Source organism: Triturus cristatus, chromosome 7, assembly GCF_964204655.1.
Source record: "Triturus cristatus chromosome 7, aTriCri1.1, whole genome shotgun sequence".
Classification (NCBI taxonomy): domain Eukaryota; kingdom Metazoa; phylum Chordata; class Amphibia; order Caudata; family Salamandridae; genus Triturus; species Triturus cristatus.
Window position 1 is genome coordinate 606,170,299 of NC_140590.1, and position 17,241 is coordinate 606,187,539.

Here is a 17,241-nt window from a genome sequence, read left to right on the forward strand (position 1 = left end):
AAGCCGACGATTTAGGTGCAAATGTGGGGGTAATATTGCACAAATGGGACATAGTGGCAACGGTGCTGTGTATTTAAAATCTGATGAGAAAATGACACGAGTATTGTGGACCTAATCACAATATAGAAGCAGATGCAGATTAAGTAGGGATGAATGGTTCAAATAGCTGGAATTTACATGTTTGCACTGGACCTAAAAACACGTGCAGGTACAACAGGATTTAATTGTGTATGGAGCATATGTTTGCTTCATAAATACAGATCCTGAATTAAACAAGTAAGCTTCTCAGAAATTACTAAAACGTCCAGCAAATATCAATCAATGGATTGGCTATATTCTGACGTCAGGAAACTGGATTTAAAATATTCATGACAAAAGCTGATTCTCAATATTGATGGGCAAACGGGCGGCGACTATTGTATTCTTGTTTTTGATCAGCACCAATGCTCTCCTTAGGCTGCTTCAAAATGCCATGCAAGAGTGGGGAAGGGATGGATACAAATGGATAACAACTATGCACGGCGTCTATGGTTTAAATATGGAAGAGCTAAATATATTTTATCAATGGGCTCTGAAGTTGATGCCATGGTCAGTGGAGATTACTTTTCTGGGTGACTTTAGTTGTATTGTGAAACCAAAATATATACTACTAATAGGAGGGTGACACTGTGTTTGATTATAATTCTGAAAGCTATGGATGTGTCATGTGTTTGATCTGGGAGATGTGCAAGGGCTATTTAATCCAAAGGATCCCAGCTAAAAATTCTGGGGCCTATTTACAAGAATGTCACGCAGTGCAGCACAGCAGGACACCTTGCTGCACTGCATGCCAGGGATAGGGCACAAATGTGTCATATTTAAAGCAATACGGTTCATTCCTGCCTTTTGTCCTGTGCTGGAGCCCTTTCGACAGCCTAGTGCCACTGCAGGTACCCTTGCACCCTGCATTGCATGCAGTATTGATTTTGTGTAGGAATGGACACCTCCTGCACAAAAACAATCCTTAGAGGCATATTCCTCTTTCTATGTGTGGTACAGAATGCAACACACAAAGAAGAAAAAAGTAACGAGGGCAAATAAAGATGTTTCTCTTCGTTACACCCCACCTGAGAAGGCATATCTTTTTGGCGCATTCCCAAGTCTACCAGTTCTGGTAAATCTGGGAATGTGTAAATAAACATGGGGGTTACATGGGAAAACCAGGGAAATGCCCATGGACCGCCTTCCCAGAGCAGAGTGACAAAACGCAGCAATTTGCGATGTGTTGCCTTACTCTAGATGTTTGGAGCTACTCAGGGCCATGCAAAGTGGCCTTGTATGGCTTCATAAATCAAATGTAAGGTTTGCTTGCCCTTCTGCCATGCTGCGTGGTGCAAGAGCGATGCAAACCAGCTCATAAATAGGCCCCTCTATTTGGCAGTACATAAAAAATTCTCCTCTATAGACTGAGAATTTATTTTAAGAATATTGACTTCCAAAGCATACGTTAAGTTGGGCCCCATGATTATTTTTTACCATAACCTGGTTTTGATTAAAGTTAGATTTGGAAATGAGTGTAGGACACAAACTTGATGAACTTTTGAACTGACTTTAGTATCAGACATAGGCTTCCAGGCCCTTAAGGTAAGATCCATCAGTGCATTTTTAGATTTAAATCTTGAAAATTTATCTGAGATGCCCCTAAGGAATGGGATGCCCTTCAGGCATATACAGAAGGCATAACAGTGCAATTTGTTGCTGACAGAAAAAAACAGCACAGTGAAATTGGAAACTGAAGTTAAATACTGCATACCCTATCTATTCAGTTGGCAGCATGCAATCAGAATATTATTTACAGACAGCTGATTGCTATTAGGACAGAAATTGGATGGGGAATAAGTGAGAAGGGTTCATCATATAAAGTAATATGCAATCCTAAAGTGTGTGTAATCAGTAAAAAGGCTTCTTGAATATACGATAATGGATAAAACAATGATTACATGTGGTAAAGCTCAATTAGGTAGTATAATTAAAGAGTCTGATTTTTTTGGAACTCAGCTAAAAAGGTTTTATGAGAAATTATACACTAAGGATAATGCTGGTTATCAGGATGCTTTCAATCTATATATTTAAATTACGGACGGTGTTAAATGAGGTTTCCCAAAAGATATAATGGAGGAATACGGGCTCTTTAAACATCTCCTAGAGCAAGAATAGTAGCTATGGGTCATACCTTGGACTATATAAACATCAGTAATGATACTCAACTAGGATGCCCTATTGCCCCTCTCTTTTTTGCAATTTATGTAATGCCTTATCTTAAGGAACTGCTCCAGAATTTAAGCATTGATCCGGATTACTCAAATGGCACAACGGTCAAGGTCCCCATAAACAGGCGATGTGGTTCTCGATTCTCCTAAAGTCCTCCAGACTTTGGACTTACCTAACAATGAAGCTGATCGATATGGTCATGATTCAGTATTTTAACAGGCACAAATTATTATAAATCATGCAGATTTTAAACCCGATCATCACAATGTAAAAGACGTAGGTATTTTCGGCTAAGATCAATAGTATATTGACCAAATATACAATGTAATTAAACATTTTATTAAAGGAATGTGTTCTTAAGTTTTGAAACTGACATCAATTACCTATATCTAAGTTGGCCAGTGCAACACAATTAAGATGATTATACTTCCGAAATGTTTATATTTATTCTAGTCGAGGACATTGTACCAAATTATTTCTTCAAAAGACCAAGTGTCAGCATTCGGGCTGGCATTTCCAGTACAATGCCCCTCGGGGGCTCTCCCAGCAAACAAATTTTAACCATTTTCATCCAGAGTCACTCCGAGTACATGTGACATTGTGTTAGCCGCTTCCCTCTAAAAGCCCACCAGCCGAACACGGAACCACGTAATATGAAAGATGCCTGCCAAAGGCTCGCCATATCTGTCACTCATGGCCGGGGTCTCGGGAAATATTTAAGAGAGTTTCATACGGGTAATGCAGGTTTGATGCAGAAAGTTGAACTGAATAAGCTTGAAGTGGACATTGGGGGATACCAGCAAGATCTGCTCACAAGCTCTCCACCATTAAGCATTGGTCAGCTCATCTATACAATCGGCTCACCTCTTATTCTTAACACACGTTTCCCCCTCCCCTCTTTGTCTGTAAGTAGGGCAACAAGGAGTTGTGCAATAAGTCTCCTAAAGCTGATCCACCAGCTGTCTCATCACTGCATGTTTCTGCAGCTCTTCTGAAAATGTGGACCAGAGCCCATGGGCCGTGTGTGCCAACTTAGCGTACTGCAGGAACAGTCCTGGGCCCAGCACTAACCTCTAACCTGTGCCTGCTCAAAAGAGGTGAACCTCTATTTGAGATAGAGATCCCCTTCATTCATTCAGCCAGCCTCCCGCCACCTTGCAAAGAACATTTCAGTTAGGAGGGCAGAAAAAAGCCTCAGAGCAGTCTGCGTAGGGTGATCTTCAATGGACCATGGGCACCCCTCTACGTTACACTTGACCAATATGTTGCATTTAGTACGGGATAACATTAGGGGCCATTTTCCCCATCATGAGGACCTCTAGTAGTGTGTGTTCCTTGCTGGGAATTCTGACCTGCCAAGAGGTGCCTGTTCCTGTGTTGGGCCTCTGGAGGCTGTTCCTGCTGCTGAGAGCTGGGAAAAGAGAAGCAAATAAAGAAGCGTGATGAATGTGCACCAGCACCAGTTACCGGCACAACATCACTGTGCGGAAAGAATTCACATTCCGCTGAAGAAACAGATTCAGCACCTGCCCGCGACTGGAGAAATCGCTGAATGCTGAGTCTCGTGCACCGATCTGCAATGTCCGAGTTCACCTCACCGACTCTGACGCAGGCCCTGCTGTGCAACTGGAAGAACTGGCGCATCATGGAACCAAGGCTAGAGGGATCAATGTAGCACCATTGCCGCCGCTAGCACATCGAGAACCGATGCATCCCCAAATCCCCACGCATCGCACTGGGGTGCAAAGTCTACAACAATGCCGGGGACACAGTAAGAAACCAATGCATCACCTCCACACACATTAAGAAACTGATGCATCACCTACTCTTCAGGAAGGAACAGACAAATCACCTACCCTGCGTGGCAGTAAGGAAGTGATGCATCACGTCCCCTGGAGCAAAGAATTGACACATCACCTTCCCTGTGCGCAAGGAACCGACGCATCACCTTCCCTACAGTTTATGATTTTGATGCATCCAAGGTAATTTGTGTTGAAAGTGTTGTATCTATAGTTTGCTATTAAAATAACTGTTTTTACTTTTTAAAAGTCATACCGTGATAACTGTATGTTGGATTTTGTCATTTTGGTCTTGTTTGGTTTAGATAAAGATTACTTATTTTTCTAAACTGGTATGGTGTCCATTTGTAGTGTTTTCACTGTATTACTGTATGTGTCTAGAAATGCTTTAGACACTGCCTCTGAGATAAGCCTGTTTGCTCATGCCAAGCTACCAAGGTGGTGAGCAGGGGTTGTCTTATCTTGACTAGAAGCAAGGGTCCCTACTTGGACAGAGGTGCAAACCATTTCCAATGAGAGACCCCTATTTCTAACACTGAGCAACACCATTTCACATATACTCTGAGCGACATCATTTATCTGATTGTGCTCCACCACAACTGTCCTTTCATCATACCCATGCCAACATTGTGCCTGCCTTATCGTCTTCCTGGACAGTTTTTGTATATAGTGGGTATGTGAGTATTTTTCCTTTAGGCGCGATTCTATTACGCACTTGATCTGCACCAGCTGCTGACAGGTGCTAGGGTCTTGAGGGTTCCTGGACTGTGCAGCTATCACATCCCGCCTGACGATGTTCTAGATCAGTTAGCTCTCCCTCTAGCTGCACCTGCACATGATACATGTAACCCATACAAATTCCCCCTCAGACACACTTTATAAGCCTCCAATTCAGGCAGCCTATTGACAATAGTATTGGATCGCTCTCAGAGGAAGGGCGTGGTGAACTTCTTCATGTGTCCCTGAAATGCTTCATCTTGAAGCACCTCCCTATGAAGTCTCCTAAGCGAGATTTTAGGCCTGGTCCACTCAGAGAGCAGCTTGACAAGTAGTGGAGAGTGGTCTAATTAGTTAGTGGAGGTTCTCCGTCACCTCCCTCAGAGAGGCTACCATGTGAGACGTACGGCTATGTCTAGGGGAAGCTCTATCCAGTCTACAAATAAGCACATAATTAAAATCCCCTGCCCACGAGAGCATCATGTGTATCTACAGAGCAATTAATTTCGGCATCTCAGGGTAGAGCTGTTTGTCATCCACAATGGGTGCAAAGGTATTCAAGTGTCAAACCCATCCAGTGTTCTCACAAGAATACCAGCACCCCTGGGAGACCAGGTTTATCTCCTTCTGTAAGAAGGGAACTCCTACTGCTACCCATGTCACCATCTATCAATCATATTTGGAATATGTAGCTGAAAACAGATGTCTCTGCAATCTTTACCTCAAGTGTGTGGCCGCTGCCCCCCTGCAGGTGGGTCTCCTGGAGGAGTGTCACTTGCACCTTATATCTTTGCAAGTATGAGTGCACTGGTATCATTTAGTACAGTTATTTAGCCCCCGGATGTCCCATGTAACCAATGTCATATTCATATTTAAATAGTGAAGGCTCCATTGTAGGTTTTCAGTAGGGGGTTTGCATAGGCTTCTATTTCTCACACACCAGGCCTCACTTGCAAGTCCCTGTGCACATGTGTTGGCCACCCCTTTCAACAAACCGTAAACAGCTCCACAACAAAAATCCACTAAGTTCTCCATTCCTCCCCACCCTTTGGCAGACATCTCCCTATCCTCAAATTGGGTCCCATCCAGGTGTAACTCAATGACGCCCATGCACAAAATCCCACCCCCTCACACAACTAAAAAGTTCCCCCGACTTTAAATCAGATCAGGAAGACAGTAAAAGAAGGAAAAAGAGTAAGAACAAAGTGTGTGGGCCCTCTAGGGAGCTTAGGGGTAGGAGCTGAGTCCCTGACAAATAACTACTTAGTGACGAAGTGGGGGAGTGTAACCTGTCGCTCTCCTACCCTTCTTATACGAAAGGTACTACCCATCGTCTCACACTACTCGTTCAACCCGAGTTTCACAGATGACTGCCAAATATACAGCAACACTCCCAAAGCAGGTATCACCTGGTCCCTCACTACAATGTTTAAGGCTCTGTAGCTGACCGTCACCTCTGGCCAACCACTGCTTTCTCTGGGAGACAGAGTTTCAAGGTAGCACAGTGTCATAGGGCTGTGAATCAATTCCTCCATCCTCCTTTCCTATGGTCTCCTCCATTGTGGTTTTTGTGCCAGTGTCATGGGGTCCTTGCTCTTTGGAGCATAATTTGTCTGCACTGTCCATCTTATCGTTAGCCAAGGTGTCCAGCGGTGGGTCTCTCTCTGATACTTCTTTCTCTCCCTGCTACCTTCTTCCTTCCCCCCTCATTTGTTATGTATTATAACTTCCATCTCTTTTTTCTTCTTGTCTTTATTTGTCTCAATTTTTCTCTACTTTTTTTTCTGATTTCTACTTCTATGTTTCTTCTTTCCCACCATTTTCCCCTTGTTTGTATCTTTTTCTTTCTTCTCCTCTTTCATTCTCTAAATACATTTTTCCTTTTTCATTTAATTCTTTCCTTTTTCCTTCCCTTCCTTTCTCTGTTTATTTTTCCTTCCTCCGCTTGGTTTTGATTTACCTCCTTCTCTTCCTACCTTCTTTTATCCCATCTCATTCTCTACTTGTTTCTTTGGCTGCTTTATCCCTTCTTTTAATTTATTCCTTCCTTTCTTTCAGTCTAATCTTCTTTCTTTTTAGCAATTTTTCCTCCACTTTGCTGTTCCTCTCTGTCGTTTCCTTTTTCTTGTTGTAGTTATATACTTATAATTGTACTGTTTGTTTTTGTTTTTTTATTTTCTTTTTTCTTAATCTCTTTGCCTTTCCCTATTTTCCATCTTTCTCTGGTTCTATTTTCTCTTGCTTTCTTTCATTTCTCTTCCTGTCACGTTTGTCCTTCTTTTTTCTTCTACTTCCTTTGTCTTTCTCTCTTCCTCTCCATTCTTTCATTCCTGTCATTGTTTCTTTCTTTATTCTTCCACTTTCATTTTGTTCTTAATTTCTCTCTTTTCCTCATCGTCTTTCTTTCTTTTGTTCCCTTCTGTTTATTTTTTACCCATTCTTTCTCTCTCTTCTAGAAGAAGCTAAGCAAGAGGACTTCATGTCCTATCGCCCATCTGCATAGGATCTGACATTACTGGATTGCCCATCATCCAGCTGCACAGGAAGTTGCATCACTGGTTTCCCACCCATGGCACCCTGCACTCCTCCCCTCTCCCAGGACCCATGTAATGGCTTCGGAAGCATGCACCTGGCACTGATGTACCGAAGGCATGCCAAAAGCTAGCTCATCTCTGCCTGGACCATACCCAATGCCAGGAACCCTGGTTTTCCCTATACCCATCATTACACTGCTGCGCTCCTCCATGCTCTCAACTCCGACTGCCACTTACCACACTACTGCCACACTGTATCAAATAACAAAAGAAGTGTTCACATGAGCCTCCTGCAAGTTCTCAGGCACTCTACCACACAGTACACCTACTGCCCCTGCACCAACAGCACCCAGCACCTTACTCTCATACACCATCAAAAACCAGCCAAATGTCCACACAAGCCAAACACAACCCACGCAACAAGCTATGCTTCTCAACATTTGCTCACTCACCAAACACGCCATGGATATATGGGACCTACTACACGACCATGCCCCAGACCTACTATCCCTCACAGGGGCATGGCTAACCCCAAACTCTGCACTGGACATGTCTATGGCCATCCCCGCCGCAACAAGCTTGTAAAGGAAGACCATCAGCATAAGCCCAGAGGTGGAGTTGCCATCATATTCAAAGATACCATCATCTGCACCACCTACACAGACACCCCCACCAGCTATATAGAGCACCTCACGCTAAAGATATGCATCACAACCAACTTCTCCTTGGGCACAACCCTTGTATACAGACCACCAGGACCCCGAACCAATTTTGCCAGCATCATCAAAGATTTTTTCCCACCACTCATCATCAATGTCGGCACCATCATCATGCTTGCAGACCATAATTTTCACCTAGAAGACCACACCGACCCAAACTCTATGGACCTACAAAACCTCAGAAAACTTGGCTTAACCCAGCCCTTACCGAATCCACCTACACTACCGGACATCTATTAGACTGAATTTTCTCCTCAATCAGCATCATCACAGTCGACAAGCCAGCAACTATGACCTGGATAGACAACGCCCTCATCAGTTTCAGCAACCCATCCTGCTCCACCACAGACCTATCACCACCAGAAACACCCGCCACTGATGAAAAAGCTTCAGAGAAGAGGAGCCCAACCACAGGTCAGCTGGTACACAGAGGAACGTAGGCTGAAAAACACACCATTACAAGCAACTGGAGTGCAAGTCAAGACACCACAGAGAAAGACATCTTCAAATCAGACCTAATATGGGATACCAAGCACACAGCTCCTGTAGATCGCATCAGTGCCGGCACAAAAAGCAGCAAAAAATCTTTGCCATCATCAAAGATTTTACTGCACCTCCTGCCACCTCCAGCATCATCATCAACCCCTCACAAGACATTTGAACAAGCTTTTGGAGTTCTTCTGTACCAAAATCATCTCCATATACTGCAAATGTACCCACAACTACACCCACGTGCCATTGCAACTCAGGTTCCAATCATGGCCGAATGTAGTGGTTAAGGGCCAGATGTACGGCCAGTCCATTGTGCGGTCCAAATTAGCAATTTTATTTTTTGTGATTTGCGATTTGCGACTCACAGAATGGAATGTATTAATGTGTCTCAGACACATTTGTGATTCCCACTGGGGTCGCAAATGACCAGCATCATCAATATTCATGAGGCAGGTCGCAATTTGTGACCCATTGGGAATGTGCAATAACATGGATTGTGGCCTGCTGGGGACAGCAAACCATTATATCTGTCTTTGCTTTCAAAATAATGCAATTAAAAAAAAAAAAATGCAGCCCATTTTCCGTAGGTGAAAATGGGATGCATTTAAAAGAAAAAAAGGAAAAGTTCTCTTTCTATATCTTAAGGAAAGGTGGTGGTCCAATTTTCTGCTTGCGACTGCTGAAAACAGTCATACATCTGGCCCAAAAACCATTTCCTTCAGGCTGTGCTCAGGGGTGCCGGGGTATCTCTTCTCACTTGCATCTCACTGCTTACGGCTCCCTACAGAGGCCCATTCTACATTCTGACTGCCAAGAGCTAGGACACAATTACATCCTTTACAGTAGCCACCTTTGAGTAAAGTGTTTTTTTCCAAGTTTCTTTTAGTCTTTACCAGTTTTATTGCTAAGGGACTTAGTTTCTATGCAATAACAACTTGTTTGTGTAATGAGGTACATATTTAATTCACTTGGATATGTTTCTGAAATTACTTTTTTTGTTTCATTCCCAATCCAAGATGGATGACACTTATGAACATGTCATATCCTATTTTTCACTATTTAAGGAATCTCCATCGTACTATTATTACATCGTAATTGTTCCTGAATTGTTTTTCACTCCCTGGCCTTTGTAGACCTTCCCTTCCACAGTTATTCCTCCATACCCATATCATCATGTTTCCACATCATTGTCAATTAGGTACATATTGCAGACATCATCTCCCGCCCATAAATTGCTGTGCATAATATGGCAGTACATTTTCGTTGGTGAGTCCACACATACATTATAGAGAAAATTCACATTTCAATTTAAAGGGACAAGTGCTCTTCCTTAATGTCTATTGTACATTACCATCCACATATATTTCACATGAACAAGCTTTGCCCTTCCCATTTTTCAAAGTAACATGCACTATTCCACAGTGAATATTGCACATTCTATTACACATGTATTGCACATACCCAACCATTGTCCGCTCTGTGTATACCTAAGTGGTCCTCTTGTATCATTGTATTAAATAATGAGATGATGTGTATTATCATAGATGCATCCATATATACAACACACATATAGTTGTGGACATCCATGTTCTGATGTAAAATGCTCTTCCTTTGTGCATATTGCACATGTCCCTATTCACATGTATTGCACATATCCAAATGCTGCTTACCCAATAAGTATCATGATACTACATTCGTAGTACAGTCCTATAAATACACACACATATTATTGTGGGCATCCATATCCCAATGTAAAGTGACCAGTGCTAATTTTTATGCATATTGCAACTATCCCTTTCCACATCTATTGCACATATTGAAACTTGCCTACCCTATATGTATCACAATAATACATTAGTAATGTTTGGTTAAATGGTCAATTATCTATGTAAACATACAACTGTGTAAGATAAGTTCCACTAATGGGAATATTCTCCAATACTTATTTGTATATGAAAAATTGGCATGTGCTTAAGTACAATGATAATAAAAGGATCCATGCTCTTTATCCAGATATCAAGAGCAACAATGTCCACATTCATAGATGTATGAGGGGAAATCCCCATAATCAAATGGGTAGTGTGTGAGCTCCTGGTCAGTAGCTTGGGATGGATCCTGGTAGAGCAATGCATTCATGGGTACCATAGCCATGTGCTGAGGATGTTTTATTACTCTTTCACTTGAGTACTAATGCATCGTGGGGAACGGGGAGATCTCACAGCAGATTACTATAAGTGTGAGAAGAATGTCGATGATTCCAAAATTGTATATGTGGAACCCTAGTCAGTGAATCTGAATACACCTATTTGAGCTAGTGCACAAGCGTGTCCCAGGACCATGTGCTATGGTGTCCAAGTACCTTTTTACATGTAGAGTATTACATCGCGGGACTGAGGGATAGGATATCAAAAGGTGATAGCTATGTTTCAATATCATCACAAACACAATATGGATACAAATGTACTCAGTTCAGATAAAGACATATGTGTCCTCAATATAAACCAAGGATACGTGAGATTCCCAAAGTTCATAAAGATAAGAGAACCACTCCATATGTAACATGGTCACCAGTAAGGTAAACCACTCTGATCAGTGCATCTGCTAGACTGGTTAGTGAATAATGCAACGAGGAGAGCAGGAGTTAGGGGTCCACATGCATCCAAGTAGGGCAACATTTATACATGCATCAGTGTTGTCGCCCCAGGGGTCTAAGTACCAGTGCCACAATCAGATCAGCTTGGATTCTTCCCTTCTTAGTTCCTTTTCCATGTCATTTCCTTGTGCATTCATCTTTAAATGCTTTAATCCATAACATTTAAATCTCATCAATGATCGATCATGATATTTTCCAAAGTGACATTCCATGGGGTAACTCCTATCTCTATTCTTTATGGCTTACATATGTGGCAATATCCTGACCCTTAACCTCTTAATAGTGCTGCACATGTACCGTTTATTGCAGTCACATGTCAGCGCATATACCACATGGTCCGTGTAACATGGTATCTTGTCCTGTACGATGCAGCCCTCATGTGTTTGGTATGTTTTTTGGTTTAATTCATGTTGGCAAGCCTTGCGCAAATTACATGTGATCATACCATTCATATTATTAGATAACCAATTCCTTTCTTTTCTATATTCAAAGAAACATATAAGGATATACCCTAGTCATCTCATTTTTTTCGATGTTGTCCATCCATTGTTATTAACCCCTCCCCCCCCCGAGATAGTCGTCTCTTTGTAATCTCTACCAGCTTTTCTGTAAGATTTTCTTAATACTGGAATGGGCATGGATCATATTCCTAATATAGTCATTTACTGTCTGTCTTTTTTGGCCGATTCAGTTTTTGGTTGGTACAATATTTTTTCTCTGGATTTTTTAGTAGCTCTTTCTTTGTCTTCCTTCAATGCACTGAATTGCTACCCTCGAAGAGAGTATCTCTCAGTCATTTGAGTTATTCCTATTCAAAATTTATCATGATTGAGCAGACCCTTTTTGCTCTAAGCATTTGACCATATGAAATGCTCCATTATAAAACAGTAGGGTAGCCACTGCAGTTATTAGCCTGTTGTCTTGGACATCCAGGAATTCACAATGGGTCTTACTGATTGCAGTTGTAATACGAAAATTCACCTCGTGCAAGTTCAATTTTTCTAATAAACCTTCCAATTGTGATCTCTCCCCTTCCCATAGGATAAAGAGGTCATCAATGAAGCATGTCCATAATATGGCATTTTCCATAAATGGGTCATTGCTGTTTGCCCAGGCAACCTCCTTCTCCACCCATCCCATGTACGAGTTCGCCTTGGTGGGGGTAAAGGAGGTACCCATGGCTGTGCCCTGTTGTGACAAGTAATATTTCTTATTGAATACGAACACATTGTGTGTAAGCCAGTATCTCAACATGTTGACCACCATCCATGTGTTCTACAGATATTTAATGGATCTGTCTCTTAGGAAGTATTTGCATGCCAGAATACCATCCTCATAATTTATTGAGGTATACAAGGAAACCACATCAAGAGTTATAGAATATTCAGGTTTCCAGGAGATCCCATCCAACTTCTTCAAAAAATCAGTAGAGCCCCTTAGATAGGAAGGTAAACCAGTGGCGTAGGACTGCAGGAATAGGTCTAAGTACCTTGAGCAGTTCTCCAAGAGCAATTCCAAGGAGCTGACAATAGGTCTACCCAGTGTTGTTTTTAAATCCTTAAAGACTTTTGGAAGGAAATAAATGGTGGCTGTCTTGGCATGTTCTGTTCACAGGTACTGGTATTCATCCCAGTCCAGCATATCTTTTTCATAACACACTTTGAATTTCTGATTAAATCATTTCTCTATAATTTGCATTTAATTTTGGAGTAGACATTGATAGTGAGTTGTATTGCTCAATTGGCGCTTCACCTGTAGCTTTACAACCTTATTAGCAAAATATTCCCCCCTTGTTTGATGGTTTATTAACTAATGAGGTGTTACTCTTTAACCTGGAAACATCATGCCAATCCTTTGCTATAAATGTACCTTTACTTTTGTTATTATGCCACTTTTTCCACAATTGATTTAAGTCGTCCACAACCAGTTCATAACATAAATCAATGTTATTGCCAGGTTGCAATTGAGGGCCGAACTTTGATCTTAATTTACATGCACTGTGTTTGGTTGCATCAGTGGAGAATCTCATTCTGTTCAAAGTTGGGGTATCAATGGTATTTTCATTTACACATCTCAGTGGTAGTAGTGGAATCTCGATCGTCTTCTCATACCATTATTTTGCTGCTAATAGCCAATTCCATATTGGGAGTCTCCCTCATTTTCTGGGCCAAGAATGATGTGGTGTTGCGAGTCAAAATCACGAATTGCCACCCGAGGCTTTGTGCACCATACCCCTGGTAGTTATGGCTTTTCTCAGTTTCATTTGGAAATATTTATATAGTTTTAATTTCCTGACCTATTTGTATGTCTCAGTTCTGGCGTTTTTAAATGTTGGTGGTAGTGAAGAGGAAAATGTGAGTGCCAAGTTGAGTATCTTTTCTTGGTTGGGGTCAATTGTACCTTTGAGATGTTTATAACCAGTGGTTTCTCCTGTTTTGAATCCTCAATGTTGTCATTATTATATTCCAGCAAGGATCCTATTTCCTGCCTCTGCTGCCTTTCCTCTTCCTTTTGCCCCTCCCTGTCCCTTTGCCCCTTCTTTTTCATGGTTTCTTTGGCCTCTGCCCCCCCCTGTCATTTAGTCATACGGAGTAGCCATAGGTCCTTGTGAAAATCCACCCTTTCCAATGGGTCTTCGTTTGCCCTTGAACCCGCATCAGAGCTTGCTTCAGTTTTGCTGGTTCTAACAATGGTGGGTTTGTCTATTTTTTCTGTAATCCTCAATTGGTCAAATTTCTTAGCGAAGTATAAATGGGGCGTATTGATAGTCAAGTCTGTCCCTGGTGAATTTCATTTTCCATGCCTTTCTCTCCATTATCTCTTCATCATGTTGTGTAAGTTCTTTTCCATTTAAACCAGTGAATCGTTTACCACAGTATCATCCTTGTATCTGTCCAATTCTTTCATAATTACGTCAATTATCACAGTCAGTTGTTCCATTTTCCTTTTAGCAAGCTTGATTAATCTGTGCATCGGTCTTGATGAGCACTGCTCTATGTTATCACACCATTCTTTGATGAGATCATCATCCATTTCCTCATATGTTGGTAATACAATTGTTTGCAGCCCTTTGGGGACTTTTCTGCATTCAAGATATTTTGTTAGAGACATCATTTCCGCTATTGTTTAGATTCCATTCTCTGTGCCTTCTCCAGTTCGTTTGACTGGTATTATATCTCTTGATTCTTGTCTGTCACTTCCCATGTTTTCCAGAGTTGTCTCACTAAATGTATTGTTTTTCTGCATATAGTTATTCGCTTCTGCTCTATTGTGCAAATTCAAATCAAAATGTCTCAAAGTTAATTTGCCATGATAAAATGGTTAAGATTACCAAGAAATTTATTTTTGCACTTGTAACATCAGTCACATATGCTTCCCAGTACACAATCATATGGATATCATGGAGTTTGCCTGGTTCAAATATATTATCAAATGTTCTGTTTATATCTTTACAAACAAACACTGATTACATCAAACATGACATCAGAGTGACATCAGTGGTGACATTATGGATCACATTGACTTTCAAAATAATGTCATTGAAACTGAAAACATGACTTTTATACTTATGATTTTTCAATATTTATTTACTGCAAAGACAATGTCGGTTTATATGCTGAATGCTGCACTTAAGCCTTCCAAGGAATCTTTTAAGCTATGTCTTGCTAGGCAGTGCAATTATAGTAGTATTTATAGTCTGTACACACATACAGATAATATTAGAAATTAGTTAATCAAAGACATCAGTCATTAGAGATGGTAGTACATTGTTATGAGTTAATATTACAGTGAGGTGATAATGCAGTGATAGATGTTTAGTGGGTGGTGCTAGTGCACTAATTGGAATTAGTGGTTTGATGGTGGGGTTGTGCAGGAGTGCTGTGAGATTCTAACTGGGGTGATAATACAGTAATCATGGTAGTAGTGCATTAGAATACAATGGCAGTGCTGTGTTGGGGAATAGAAGTAAAGTGGAAGTACATGTTGGACCTGGCCCTTTTCGCAGGGTCAACTGCAGCTGTTTCTGAACCTGTTTGTTTTTGGCATTAATACATTGTACACATTTTCCTTTATAACCAGTGGTAAAGTGCTTGTGCTCTCTCCCTAAAACTAGTGCAGTTGTAAACTGCTATTTTGATCTGGAAAAATAAACTTTTTGCAAGCATAAACTTTCCTTTTTAATACTTATAAATCACCCCAAAGGTAGACCCCTACAGCTCCTGGGGTTGGGTGCATTTTATTTAAAACGTAGGACATGTAAGTTTAAATTTTACATGTCTCGGTAGTGAAAACCTAAAGTTGTTTTTCACTGTTGTAAGGCATATCTCTCATGTTGACTAATGGTGAGTTACCTTATTACATTTAATATGTTCTATCTTTAGATTGGGGGCAGATAGAGATATACTGTTTACTCTCAAAGGAATCTTAGCTAAACATTCTCTTTCATGTTGAAGTCGAATTTTGAGTTACAATTCAGAAAATGCCTTCTGCCAATATCCTGGCTTAAATAACTGTGAACAACTCTGCATTTGAGGGTTGTCTATTGCTTCCTGATAGTGATAAAATGGTGGCTTAGTTGTGGACAGGATGGGCCATCCTTGCAGGATGACTGGTGAGGGACTGTACTCATCCGACTTATACTTCAAAGAGCTTTGCCACTTGCACACACAAATGAACCACATATCAGGCCTGCTCTTCCTTTTGCGAACCCCATACAGTTTAGAGCCTTGACAGGGAAAGGAGAAAAACCCTCCAGAACTGGTTGTGGGGGTTGGACAGGGAGCCCCTCCTTGCAAAGGCTGGCACTTGCTATTAATATTGTTCCTCCAGAGCCTCTCTTTTGAACACCCCTGGACCTGCAGAAGTTGCAGAAGAAGGACCGCCCTGCTACCAGAGGACTGCCCTGCTGTGTGAGAAGGAAGACTGGGCCTGCTTGCCTTCATCCAAAACTACAGAATGTGACTCCAAGGGTCAGATGACTGACTGCTTTTATGAGCTACCGGAACGCCACAATCTTCAGAGGCAACCCTGCAACCTCATTCTGACCTATTATAACTGGTTGTGCATGAACCTGCTAGAACCCTGCTGCTGGCCTCTGCAGCGGTGAGTCCTGATCCCCAAGAGGTGCTCACCAGGGCCTGGACTCTTGGCTGTCATCACAGTGAACTTCTCATTGCCTAGTTAAAGGTTTCACCAAATCCACTGTGAAGCGATGCAAAGCCCTGCAAAGCATCGACACACAGCTAAATGCTTCATCAAGACTGACGTAGAGCAGCCCAAAGCCCCGCAAAGCCATGCCGCACAGCTGAGAGCTTCATCAGAAGCAATGCAAAGCAATGCAAATTCTTGTAACCCTAAAGCCTCGCCAAACTGACAAGATCTTAATCAGAACCAACGCAGAGCAACGCAAAGCCCTGAAAAGTCTGCCTTCCCAACTGAGAGCTTCATTGGAACCAATGCAGAGTGACATGAAGGCCTGCACAGCCTTACTGCACAACTGAAAGCTTCATCAGAACCAACTCCAAGCGAAGAAAGCCTAGCAAAGCATTGCTGTTCAAATCTTACACCAAGGGTGTAAGGTACTGCTTCCAGCGGGCCAAACTTAGTCCTGTGCCCAGCCTGTCCTCTATCACATCCGGTATGAAATTGTGACTTTTTCCAAGTCCAGCGCAACACGATACCCTCAGTTTGCGCTTTATGCCTTTTAGCGCTATTTTTACTTAAAAATGTAAATGTGAATAACACCGCTCTACTGATTGCATTTTTGTCGGTCTGGTACCATTTTATTTACTATATTTTACTATACTTTTCTAAATTTTGTTTGGAATTTGGAACTTTTCGGGTGCAGTGTTTTCACTTTATTACTGTTTGTGTGCTGCATAAATACTTTACTCATTGCCTCTAAGTTAAGCCTGGCTGCTTTTGTGCCAAGCTACCAGATGATTAAGCACAGGTTAATTTAATTACTTTTCTTGTTCACCCTGACAAGGATTGTGGTTGTTGCCTGAGAGGATTTCCACCCCCCTCAAGTAATAACCTAATTTCTTAAAGTACAGCATCAGAAGACAGTGGCGGTC

General features: G+C 41.6%; 1 protein-coding gene across 1 annotated transcript in view; it reads left to right on the forward strand.

The window, feature by feature from the left end:
- Positions 1-17,241, forward strand: part of ANKFN1 (ankyrin repeat and fibronectin type III domain containing 1) — a 1,480,122-nt gene that overhangs the window by 618,782 nt on the left and 844,099 nt on the right. The gene's annotated exons all lie outside the window — the stretch shown is intronic.